The sequence below is a fragment of the Salvia hispanica genome, chromosome 6 (genome assembly GCF_023119035.1).
Source record: "Salvia hispanica cultivar TCC Black 2014 chromosome 6, UniMelb_Shisp_WGS_1.0, whole genome shotgun sequence".
Taxonomy (NCBI): Eukaryota; Viridiplantae; Streptophyta; class Magnoliopsida; order Lamiales; family Lamiaceae; genus Salvia; species Salvia hispanica.
The window spans coordinates 15,391,464-15,404,663 of record NC_062970.1 but is presented as its reverse complement, the minus strand read 5'-3'; the positions used below and the strand labels follow the sequence as shown (position 1 = coordinate 15,404,663).

At 38.7% G+C, this 13,200-nt stretch overlaps 1 pseudogene; it reads right to left on the bottom strand.

Moving 5' to 3' along the window:
- Window positions 1–6,750: 6,750 nt before the first annotated feature.
- On the bottom strand, window positions 6,751–11,850 carry LOC125194773 (annotated as a pseudogene).
- Window positions 11,851–13,200: the final 1,350 nt, after the last annotated feature.

Genomic DNA, 13,200 nt, shown 5'->3' with positions numbered 1-13,200 from the left:
CACATCCCGCTAAGGTTTCCCAAAAGGGCATGTGAATGTTGTCTTATCCGTCCCCCGGGTTCACGTGTTTAAAGTAACCATTGTACCCATCAAAAAGGAATCTTCCTCCCCCCGGTCGCTCCGGCATTTGATCGATGAATGGCGGGGGAAAATGGTCCTTCGGTTGCGGTGTTCAACTTTCGGTAATCTATACACATTCGGGGGGTAACTATGGTGGGTCTGGTCATTCCTCTCATTCTTGACCCCCGGACCCGTTTCTTGGGGCCCCGTATGGATTGGTGCCCTTTCCCCATCGGTCGGTATATAATCCCCGGTGGGGAAAACCAGATTTCCTTGGTATTCCCCATGTTTGGGTTCACCTTTCTTTGAGAGTCTCTATGTGCCTTGGCTCCTCCTCACCTTGGGGTTGGGGGGCGTCAGGGCTTATCCCCCGGGTCGTGGCTCCTCAATAGCCTTCTTTTTTTTCCCCGACGGTTAGTAGTCTTGTCTCTTGCTCTTTAGTCACCCCGCATAAAATTTCGGGGAATGAGTTTTTCCCCCCCTAGGTAGGCATATTATTTGTGACTTTTTAACTCCAGGGGGGGGGAGGGCGTGTTTCGTAGGTAGGGGGTTCTTCTTTGAATCCTCCTCTTCTCTTGTTCGGCGTGATTTTCCTCCATGGGGCCGGTACCACGGCCCTACGGATCGCTAGTTTGCCCGAAAAAATTCCCAATTTTGCTTCCGATCTCTTCGTCATCGACCGTGCGATCGGATCACCCATGCGGTGCTTCCACATCCCGGCATACACATCAAGGCTTGGGCTTTCTCAATAATTGGTCTCAAATTCTTGGACTAAGGGGGCAATTACATCAACATAACATAGATTTTAGAATCGATTGGTTTTTTTATGGCTTCATTGATGTCAAAGACAAATTTTACCATTAAATATCGTTTTCCCTGCCCTATCCAATTTTCTTGCCGTTCTTTAAAAAAGGTTTCCCAAGGTATCCCCCTAGACTCTCGCCAGGTTCCTCATTTTTTTGACATAAAAAACAGCGGGATAAGTAAAATTTTGTATCGACCAAAAATCTGAGATTTTGCATAACCCGGGGTCGCCGGGCGGCATCGATGTCAAAACATTTTTACATGGGGCTAACTTCATTTAGCCATCTCATCGCCTTATGCCAGTTTATCGCATCCCCCTTTGGGCGGCTTTAAACCCCCCCTTGGAGCCGGGGAGTAGTGAGCACAAACTTTATATCGGGTCGATGCCCAAATTTTTTTTCCCATTTATTAATTTTGGCCCTCATTTTTTTTCTTTAAGAATTGAGAAAGGATTGAGTGACATGTTAGATTTAGTTTCCTTTTAAAAACATAATATATACTATTTGTCATAAATTTATTGATAAAATTGAGAGTTCCCAAAAAAATTTTTAAATTTTCCCCTTTTTAAAATTTAAAATTTTGTCCCCTCAGGAGGTCTCGCATTAAAAAACTTTTTTTCGGTCACAAACGAATAGTCCGGGGACGACACGGCATGGGCAAATGTTGCCTAACATGACCACGTTTGCATTCGGGAAACTTGTTTTACAACCCCTCCCCTAATTGATGGAGACCATATACAAACTTAGTTCGTAATTATCGCTTAGATATTTGATTTATGGTTTTTTATTAATTATCCTTATCGTTAGTGCAGATTAAAGGCTTAATTAAATTCTGTTGGCATTTAATTGACTGGATAATTAAATCTTTTATAATCTTTTAAACATCTTATTAAAGGATAATGTATTAATTACTAAAGTTTAATCCATATTCATGTCTTCTATAAGATTTATCTAAAATAATTAATTATTTATATCTTGGACTGAATGAATAAATAAACTTAAATTAATTCCTTATTAAGATTAGGAAGAGAATAATATTATATTATTTAATGAAATCCTACATATCTATCCTTATTAGGATTCTAGATACATATAATATTTAGGAAACTATTTAATTATTCTTGTCCATATCATCTAAAAATAAAATAAATATATTTATTTCCATAGATATAGTCAATAATCTAAATATTCCTAAAATCTAGAGAAATCTTCCCAAAATATTTTATTTTTATTAAATAATAATATTTTAATGATATGTTTTAATTGAGGAATCAAATAATCATTAAAATAATATTTCATCGTTATCTCGCGATCGAGGTTCGCACGATCAACAACGATGAAATTTTCGACGAAGGTCTCGCCGGAACGGCAGCTGGCCGTCCAGCCCTCGCCGGAAACTGCTTCCGCCCTACTTCTCCGGCGTGAAAACGCCATGCATCGCGACGTTGCAGGCTGCAACGTTGCGCTCCCTCCGTCGACGTCAACCCAGATCGCGACGGCTACCGCGCCTTTTCGGCGACCATCCCTTTCTCCGCCAGTGGACTCACGAGAACGAGCTGCCACCGCATAGAGTGGCATCGCTCCTGTTCAGCGTCGCACGGCTAGGGCACGACTAGGGTTAGGGTTCGGTTTAGGGTTAGGGTTCCTTGGCGGTGGAACCACCGCTGCTCTCGGACGAGCAGCAGCTTCCGGCGACCACCACCATTGTCGTTTGCCGTCGAGTCCGGGAAGGGTAGGGACCGCGGTCTTGCCGGCGGCATGGACGAGCCCTCGCTCGTTTTTACGTTGCCACATGATCGCGCCTTGCTCCCACTCAATTGGCACGATTTCCGAGGCTCCTCCAGATCCAGCGGTCTCGCCGGCGGCATGCACGAGTCCACCCTCGTCCCGCGTCGCCGGTTGATCACTTCTGAATCTTCCACTCGCTCGACAACCCTAATTGGATCGCATGTAGCACGATTCGTCTCGGCGCAAGCGCCGACGAATCGCACGTCTCGTGCGTTCCAAATATTTGAGCTCTTTGTTTCGATTGTTCTTGAGTTCATCATGCTTAAAATAATAACAACTAAAAACAAGAACATGCTTCGAAAACAAAACGCATGCATACATGAATTTCGTGAAATTTAAATCCAAATAATCAGAGCCAAAGACTGGCTCTGATACCAATTGAAGGGGTTGGCAGCAGAAGCGCTCACATAAATCGATTACATAATAATCCTGATCTTTTAGCAGATTATTTAGACAAATTCTATTCGCGCAAATATCACATGTATCATGCTCACAACTCAAATAAATCATGCTTTAAATTAATTAAAACCTAAAACATGAAGATCAAAGATAGCTAGTGCCTAATGGAAGATAGCTAGGGCCTTCTCCACTTGAAGTTAATGAGAATAAACCACGGAATCGAAGATAGCTAGCGCCTTCTTTTTTACTCTTCTTTTAGCTATTTTACCTTGATGATTCTCCAAAGAATCGAAAATAGCTAGCGCCTTCTCCACGTAAAGATCTTCATTACTAAACTACAGATCTTCTGTCTGGTTCTCGGACTATAAACTGATATCAGGGTGGGCTGATAGCTAGCGCCAAAGGCCTATTATATTTCACACGTTTCCAACATCTCATTCCAGCAATAGTAGTCTGTAATTAAATTGGTAGAGAATATGATCTGCTGTTCCAAAAGGGATTTCCCATTGAAACGTGATTTGGTGAACTGCGACTCCACGTACTCTTTGTACTTCATTGCATAGTACTTTGCTCCCCCGTCTTTCTCCACAGTGCCGCGGCCGGCAAGGGCGAATCTAGTTAAGGCTTAGGAGGGGCATTTGCCCCATCTCATATTTTCTACTCCATGTATATTTCACCAATTGTAAAAATTTATTTCTTTTGGTTTGTCACTAAATGCTCCTCCTCAACTTCTTAAATTTTCTTTATAGATAAATTTGCCCCTGTCCTTGCAAATTACTGGCTCGGCCCCTGGCGGCCGGCCCGATCGAGATTCTATCTGTTCGGTTAATTAAAATCTGTTAGTTTAACTTAACTATACTTATATACAAGTGTATAGCTAAATCTAATTATACCTCAAGTTGGTCAGCTGCATTGACCAAAATAGAATTATGAGGAGAGTCGGCGTTGAACCACTTGCCGTCGTGCTCGATTTGGAGACCGGCGACACCATTGCGTATGGTTAGAAGGATCGATCAATCTGATGATGGCGTAAATGAGCTGCAATGCCAAACGTGCAACATGGCATGTATTAAATCTGATCTGGACCAAAGGAGTGATTCACCTCAGTTGAAAGAAGATAATGTTTGCCGTTGAGATTGATCTGCTTAAATGTCAACTGTTGAGATTTGTGTGCTTAAATATCTGAGTTTGTTAGTGTTCTGAATTGTTCTCATTCTTTGTATATAAATATGATGCTCATGTACTCGGAACCCATTGTGAAATAAGAAAGAAAAAAGGCACTGCAGTTCAATATCTATCTCTTGATCTTATTTTCTCTTTCAGCTATGATTTTTCATATACTTCTTCATGAGAAATGTGAACAAACCTGGATCTGTATGCTGGGGAATGCCGATGGCTTGGTCCGACCGGATCCAGTTTTAACCGGACCGGTTAACCGGTTAACCAATTTCAAATTTTCATGAATCTTAGAACCGGAACTGGCCGGTTAAGAACCGATCGATTCCGGTTTCAAACCGGAACTAATGTGTAATTTTAATCCAAATTTATTTATAATATTAAGTAATTTAATACTACTAAAATAATAATCCAACATCTCGAAATATAATTATACCTAAAAATTCAAATAAATACATAAAAAATACAAACCAACAATACAATAATATTCATATATGGGTAAGAGTGATGTCAAGTGGAGTATGTCGGACTAGTTTATGTTGGCAATTCATTTATAAAAAAAAAAAGGAGTTATAAATTTAGCATTTTTTATAAAAGGAGTTTTAAAATTGAATTCCATTTCCCTTTTTTTTTTTGCTAAATAAATATTCAATGGAAATTCCATCACTAATTGATCTTGTTGGGACTTTTTGGTTTAATGCGGAACAGTTAATAAATCATTCACAAACATGTGAAAATTGTATATTAAATGAATTGTTAAATAAGTTTGTTATAATTTTAAATTTCTATCATATGAAATGATATTGTATTTGTATAGTTCTTTTGAAAATTAAAAACAAACTTATGATGTACTACTATTCATAGTAGTTACTCCCTCCATCCCCCAAATATTGTCTCACTTTGACTCGACACGGGTTTTAAGAAATTTAATGAAAAGTGAGTTGAAAAAGTTAGGAATGTGAGTCCTATTTTTATATATTAGTTTTATAATAAAATGTGAGTAGGAATGAGTTAGTGGAATATGGGTCCACTACCAAAAATGGTAAAAAGTGAAATGAAACAAATTTTGTAGGACGGACGAAAATGAAAAAATGAGACAAACTTTCAGGGGAAGAGGAAGTAGTTCATAAAAAATTGATTGGATATAATTGTAGATTCAAAGCATCATGGTTTAAACATTTAAAGTAATTCAGAAAACAAAGCTCGCAAATTTAGCACTGTTTAAATCTTAAAATCACTCAATGTTTCAAATTATTTTATTTTAATTCATTAATAATTCAATTAAATTAGATTTATTAGTATTGAATTATAAAAAAATTTAAATTGAATTATGATCCGGTTCCCGGTTAGGAACCGATTTTATATAAAAAGTTGGAACAGCTATCGGAACTGTAACCGGTTTTCTGATTCCCGATTCCTCAATTAACCGGCAGGTTCTGGTTCCGATTTCGGTTAACCGAGAACCAAGGAACCGTTTAAGCACCCCTAGAGAAATTCATTAGATCACATCAAACTCAAATATACTTGCTCCCTCCATCCCATTGAAATAAACCATATTTTCCTTTTTGTCCGTCCCATAGAGATAGCTCATATGCATTTTTGGCAAATTTTTTTCTTTTCTCTTTTACTTTATCATTTATGGGCTCCACCACCAACTGCACAATTTTAACTACTTTAATTTTCTCGGTATTCTCTCTTATTTTACTAATTACATATTAAAATCCATATATATCAACTCCAAATGGCCTATTTCTATAGGACTGGGAGAGCATGTATAAATACAAGCAACCCAGAAAAGGAAAATAGTTCAAAAGTAACAATCCAAACACAATGGCAACATTTCATGACAATGAGATGGAATACATACGATTTCAATCTCCTTCAAATATTCCAAACAATACAAAGTCTATAATTCTTCCCAGATTGATATAGGAAATTTATTATTCAATGTCACATGAATTAGCCATGATCTAGTTGTCTTCGATTATATGACTTGTTGCTCAAAAAAGGATTTACCACCGAATTTGGTTTTGGTGAGTTGCGATTCCAAGTAGTGTTTATACTCCATAGAATGGTAGATTGCGGAGCCATCCTTTTCAACTAGTAGCGCAGCCGACCCAACAATAGCGTCCCATGCCGGGCCATTCAGTACCGTGATTGAAATTCTCTCTCTCTCCTTATTCACTACAGCTCTATATGCTTTAGTGACTTAATCCGTTCATTTATAAATCTCTGTCCAACATTACATGCAAAATGTACACATATATTTAATTTTCAAACATTTTAGCTTATTAGTTGGAATAGGCAAGTTAATCACGAAACTTAGCTCTTTTACCATAACAAGTTTTCTATATCTTAGAAAGGTCATGGAAGTATTCATTTAAAATAATTAAGAAAATTACAAAAAAAAAAGTCTATTATTCGAATCATTTTAATCAAATGGTTATTCCCTTTTATTATATTTAATGTAAATAAAAAAATTAAGAGTGATAATGATTAATTACCCCAAGGTGGTCATCTACATTCACCAAGATTGGACGTTATACCATTTGCCATCATGCTCAATTTGTAGACCCTCAACTCCATTATTTATTAGAAATGTCATCAAACCTGGTTTTTGTGATGGTTGGTTTAATAAAAGGGAGAGAATAAAATTATTAGAAGAAGAAGAAGAAGAGAAACCTGGATCCGTATGCGGCGGGAGGCCAATGGCTTTATCAGGTTGAGGACATGCAGGATAACAATTTCCGACAACCGTTTGTGCCATGGAATCCATCTTCAAAACTTGATGATGTCTTGATCCACATAATGTTTATCCAATTCCAGATATTCAACTGCTGCTTCCATTATCTTCATATACAATTCTCGGATTTTTTTTACTGTAATCCATCACAATTTCCCTACCATTCATCACAAAATATAAGGATATATTTAGTATAATAAAATTCAATTGGCGTTGTAATTGCAATTTTATGAAATTAAATTTGAAATTATTTTAAGTCAATTCTATTTCTTTATTATTTAGTAAAGTTAAGGAGTAATAAAATAATTTTAATTTCAAATTCTTTGTTTGATAAATTAAAAAAAATAATAAATATTTGACATTAATTTTTAACTTAATAACTTTTTAATTCATTTTAGTTTTGTAATGTAACATCATTTTTCTATATATTTTGAGTTGTATGTGTGTGTTTTTATAGTACTAAACCCACCAATTTAATGGTAATATCTCATATTATTGTTGATTTCGTGATATAGAGGAATAGATGAAGATTAAACCTGAGGTGTTGAGGGTGGTGAGGGCAGTGGAAGTCGGGATGGACACGCAGCTTAAGAGTATCTCCAGTGACGTCCTTCCCACTAGGACTTCCACTAGGACTTCCCACAAAAATTTCCTGCCACGTCATCACTAGGACTTCCCAATTATTCAATTTACGGAATTAAAATTTACTAAATTAAAATGTCGACACGGAATACGGGAATATTCGAATACTTCATTAAAAAAAATTACATAATACTTAAAAAAACATAATTAAGTTAAAAATTACATAATCATAGAAAGTCGAGAAATACAACACTCGGCTCTCACTCCTCCTCGTCCTCGTCCTCGTCCCCGTCGCCCTTGCCGCTGCCGCCTCCGACGTCCCCACCCCCAATCTCGACGCCATAATCATCAATGGGTGGCATTCCTAAATCGCGCGGATATGCGTCGATCACATCCTTGCACATCCTTTTGTACGCAGGATCGTGCGTGCTAAACCACCTATGCATGTTTTGACTCAGGGTCTTCGTTAGCTGCGCGCGGGCGAGACGGTTGTACTCATCTGGGGCTTCAAGGGCCTCCGATTCGACCTTGAAGGACCCGTTGCGGCTCCGCTTCCCCTCGCCATTCGCTGCGCAGCCTTTTGCCCCATCGGTCGACGACGACGGAGAGAGTCTGATCGTGGTAGCGGGGACACTTCCTCGGCTTCGGGGAGCTCGTGCGAACCAACACTGCTGCTGTACTCACCGGAAGAGTTGATCTTCGTCCGCTTCCAGCCCGAGTTGACACCCGCACAAAACTTTTGCGAACACCTGACCACGAGAAAGGCCTCCCATTGGTCAAACTCTTTGAACTTCAATTCTTTGTCGGGGTACTGGGACAAGGCCCGGTTCTTCACATCCTCCTCAGACATGCCGTTGGTTGCCATGCGCAGGTTGTTTTGGTAGAGGCCGGCAAAACGACTGAGCTTAGGCCTCAACCGATCCCACTGTTTCCGGCATTGCTCGGGAGTGCGAGGCTTCGCCCCAGCTAGTTTGAGTGTGAGGTAGGCCTCACTAATGCGATGCCACAATCGGTCAATATACTGGTTCGCCCCGACATAGGGATCCTCGACTACACCGACCCAGGCCTTCGCAAGCGCGGCATTATCCCACACGGTCCAGATCGACCTCTTCCCCCGCTCCTCCTCACCCTCTTCCTCCTCTGCCCCCGTTTGCGAGGAAGAGCTCGGGGCTTTGCCCTTGTCCCTACCCCCGCCCCTGGCCTTGCCCTTGCCTTTGCCCCTGCCCCTTGCAGCAGGCACCGCTCATCGGGAGTCTCACGGATCGGTGATAGCCCCAACTCCTCAAAAGAGAAAGTCTCGATGTCGGCGTACTGAGTCTCCGGAACAGTACTAGGGGAATCATCGGACAACAAATCTATATATGGGTGATAGAAAGATTCCCTAGGTGTCTGAGGGCTCCTGTGCTGCATCGTCCCAACCATTCCCGCCATATTTGGCGGCATACTCCCCATCCTCGAGGCCCCGGGCATCATCCCACCCACCCCCGCCATATTTTGTGTCATGCCGCCCATCCCCGCTGCCTCGGGCATCATCTCTCCCATCTGACTCATCCAATTGTACGTATTGTACAACATTTGGGGATTCATCCCCCCCATTTGGAGATTCATCCGTGACATTTGGGGATTCATCCCCGCATTAAAGTTTCCCTTCGTTCTTGCGGAAATGTGGGTGTGTTTCCTCCGCTCGTGGTGGGGGAATTCCTATTGTACTCCATTTATAGTAGAAATGAAACTTGTAGATTAGTGAGAGAAACTTGTCAACACAAGTGGTGTGAATGAAATGAAGTTCAACGAGCCGTATTTATAGAGTTTTAAAAAAAATTATTTTTTAGTCGGACGTCCGACCTCGACGTCCGATCCACGCCACAATGGCTGACGTCCGCCTGCCCGTCGGTCGGATATCCGAGCCCATCTGACGTCTTCACGGTGTTAGGTTTGGTATACTGAAAAGCATGTTTCGAGCAAGTTTCGCTCGAATAGAATCTTGCTTGTATACGTAAAAATCTATAATCCACTTTTAACCCGATTCAGTATTATTCGAGCAGTTTCGCACGAATAGAATCAGTATATTATTACATTGTGTTTGCTTGTGCATTTATAAGATATTTTATAAACATTTAAATGTATAGAAGCAAACAAAGTCTAAGTCTTTTGCTTAGTAGACTGGTTGTGGGCGACATCCACTTTAAGGTAACACAGTCGGTTCTATGCAATGCTTTGCAAAAGAGAAAGAAGAATTTCACAACCTAGATAGGCTTTGGCTACCTATCGTGAAAGGTTGCAATGTCAGCCCGATTATTTCTAATCCTTTAACGAAATAAGATGATGTTGGTGTGGTATAGCATTGAATGGATCTAACAGCAAGACGTGTCTTTATGCTATCTACTGAAAGACTAGGTCTTGATAAAATACTATTTCTTAATCTACATACGTTAGCATTGAGCATACGGTATTGATTATGCACTACTTTGACTTATAAAATGGTGCGGGTTTTTCGCAACCCAATAATCCCGATATATTGGGTAGTGGTGATTAATATCTAGCGGTGCTAGGATTGCTATTATGTTGAATCGTGCGCGAGATGAGTCTCGTTTGACAATGTCCTCAAGAGGAGCTCGAACAAGGTTTTATTATTCGAGAAACTGGCCAGTTGGAGTTTTATCACTCTATGAATAATAAATAAGTGTTTCTTGCTAAGTCCACTCTTGGAATTAATAAGATGTTAATTAATTAAGTCCATAGTAGCAGACATTAATTAATTAATGGACATTTATATCTTAAGCACGGGAAATAAATAATTAACAAGCAATGGAAACCCGGATTACTTATAATTTTAGATTTGGATGGGGAGTGCAATATTACTTCTGTAGTGGCTGCTCGTAATATTCCAATTAAAAGCTTATATTAAATTGGGGTTCAATTTAATTAGGAAAGACCTAATTGGAGGAGCCCATATCCAAAACCTTCCATAGATCTCTGACTGGGTCCAATATGAACTTAATATAAATATGAGAATAAAGGAGAGACAGAATCAATTAATTAGTAGTAGAAATTTTCGTCCCCCTCTGGTTTTAGAGGAGCTCGAAAATTCTCTCAGCTCACCTTCGTGAGATTTTTCTGTCTTCTATATTCGAGTCCTAGTATTTTGATAAGATCAGCCCACCCTGATATCGAGATACAGTCCGGGGACCAGTCGGAAGATCCGTGGTCTAGCATTGAAGATCATCACGTGGAGAAGGCGCAAGCAATCGACGATTCTTTGGAGAATCAAATCGGTAACCCTAAACGTAGAAATCATGTTTAGGATTTATATTTTCTAAGCATGAATTATTTGCGTTCTAGCATGCAATTATCTATTTAACATATGAATTGATTAATCGCATAATCGGTCAAATAGATCAGTGTATGATTTATTTGTTTTGTACAAGTTTTCCGCTGTGCAAGAGGCACCAAACCCCAGCACACGGGACGTCCGTGTCCTACCTTTTTCTTCACTACGACAGACGTCTGGTCGGACTTCCGCGACGTCCGCCGTTGGAGATGCTCTAAGATACTCTCTCCAAAACGTGAAGCTTTGGTTTGAAGTATTTGCAAGTGTCAAATTGCCACATTGAATCGAATCTAACACTAATTTCGATTCGTACTGCTTCAGAGTCTGGCAAATCAAAGAAGTCTCTCACAGCTGCAATTGTATCCTTCATCAACCTCTCTGTTATACCATGATTCACAAGCTGCAATTTAATTATAATTATTATTAATCACATAACTAGAGGAATTTATTTGGCGAAAATGTAGTAGTTTTACGATGAAAAAGTCCCAAACTCGACATGCTTCTGAGAGATCTTGGACGGTTTTGGTGCGTTGGTGAGGATCACCGGAGATAAGGGAGGAGAAATCGAGGAGAGGGAGTGAATCACATGGTAAAGCTGTGTAGTCATTAGCAATATTAAATTTGGAAGGGACGGCTTCCAGAGTTGAAGAATCTGCTATAGCTTTTATGCTTCTGTCAAATTTTAACGGCTGATGAAATTGAACTGAATTTGATGCCAATTTCTTCTTGTCGGTGATGTGAACTAATTTGCCATTGGAAGTAAGAAGTATATATGCCTGTGCATAGATTAAATATTTAAAATATATAATATGACAGATCGAATGCACCGATCTCTATGCATACATATCTATTGTATCTTGTTTTCTTAATAGCACGCCTCTCACATGTAAACTTTGACTGCTTAAAGTTGATGTATCAACTACAGCGTTTTTAAAAGCAATGGTTCCTATCTCCGGATCCCACTCCATTTTTTACTGCCATAGCAGGTCTATCTCAAATCCTATTCCCCTGCAACAACGAAAGCTCATCTCAAAGCCTATTTCAGAGCTCATCTCATTTCCATATCATCACTATTTTTATACATATTTCACTTTTAATTGTTCGTGTAAATTAAAGACATCGTAGTATATTTTTATACATATTTCACTTTTAATTGTTCGTGTAAATTAAAGACAATGTAGTATATAAAAAAAATTACTAAAAACAAAATAAAACATCCTACATTAAAAAAACAAAAATAAAATAAAATAAAGATAGATAAAATGTAGTAATTGATGTAAATATAAACTTGTATTCGATTCTTTAATTCGAGTTGTTCGATGATTATGTATTACTGTAATATGATGATGAATGCAAAAGGGATGAGGGACTTGAAAATATACCTTTGCTGCAATTGAAAATTGGGGAGAAAAACAGATTATGCTTCTTCTTGAAAACTTAGGTAGTTGAGTGTGTGAAATAATAGAGCTGGGTTAAAACAATTTCTCTCCAAGTTTGGTTTGATTTGCAGAATAATTACCATAGATTGAGAGTCTCAATTTTGGAACTGATTGCAGGGAATTATGACAAGAAATCAAGATGGAAATTTGGGAAAAACGTGAAGAAAAAGAAGAGGAAAATCGTGATTTTCAAGAATTAATTCCATTGGTCTCGAACGAAATAAAAACTGGGCCCGAACAAAGCACTTTTATTTTTTATTGGGCAGGAGCCCAAATTAACCAGTTTATTTGGGGTTGGCCCAAGACACAATAAAAATTCACTTTTTTTTTCAAAGTAGAAAGAACTTCAGGGAAATAAGTACCAGTTCCTATTTCTCTCGTATTTTAAAACTCAAATACATTTACATACAAACAAATAATTAATAACTTGATGTCATTATCTGATGGTATTATATGGAGTAATTTTCAGGTACAGTTGATTGAAAATGAAGCGTTTGATCAATTCATCATCAAATACAAACACATAATACCATTACTTTATTTTGATGTTAATTTCTACGATTAGTCATAAAAATTAATGATTATATTTTCCTGGTTGCAACTTCACAATGCAAACCGTTAATAAAATAATTAAACACTTGATAGATTGAATATATTAAATTATATGCTAGTGAGTAGTGCGTAGCACACCAGTAGGATACTTTTTGATATAACGAGCAGTATAGCACGCCAATGGAGACTTTCGTAATATTAATAAATGATTTATAAAATGGAAAGCTAATAAAACAAATGAGGCTCCATAAAATAAACACTAGATAGATTGAATATATTAAATTCATATGCTGGTGAGTAGTGCGTCGTACGCCAGTAGGGTATTTT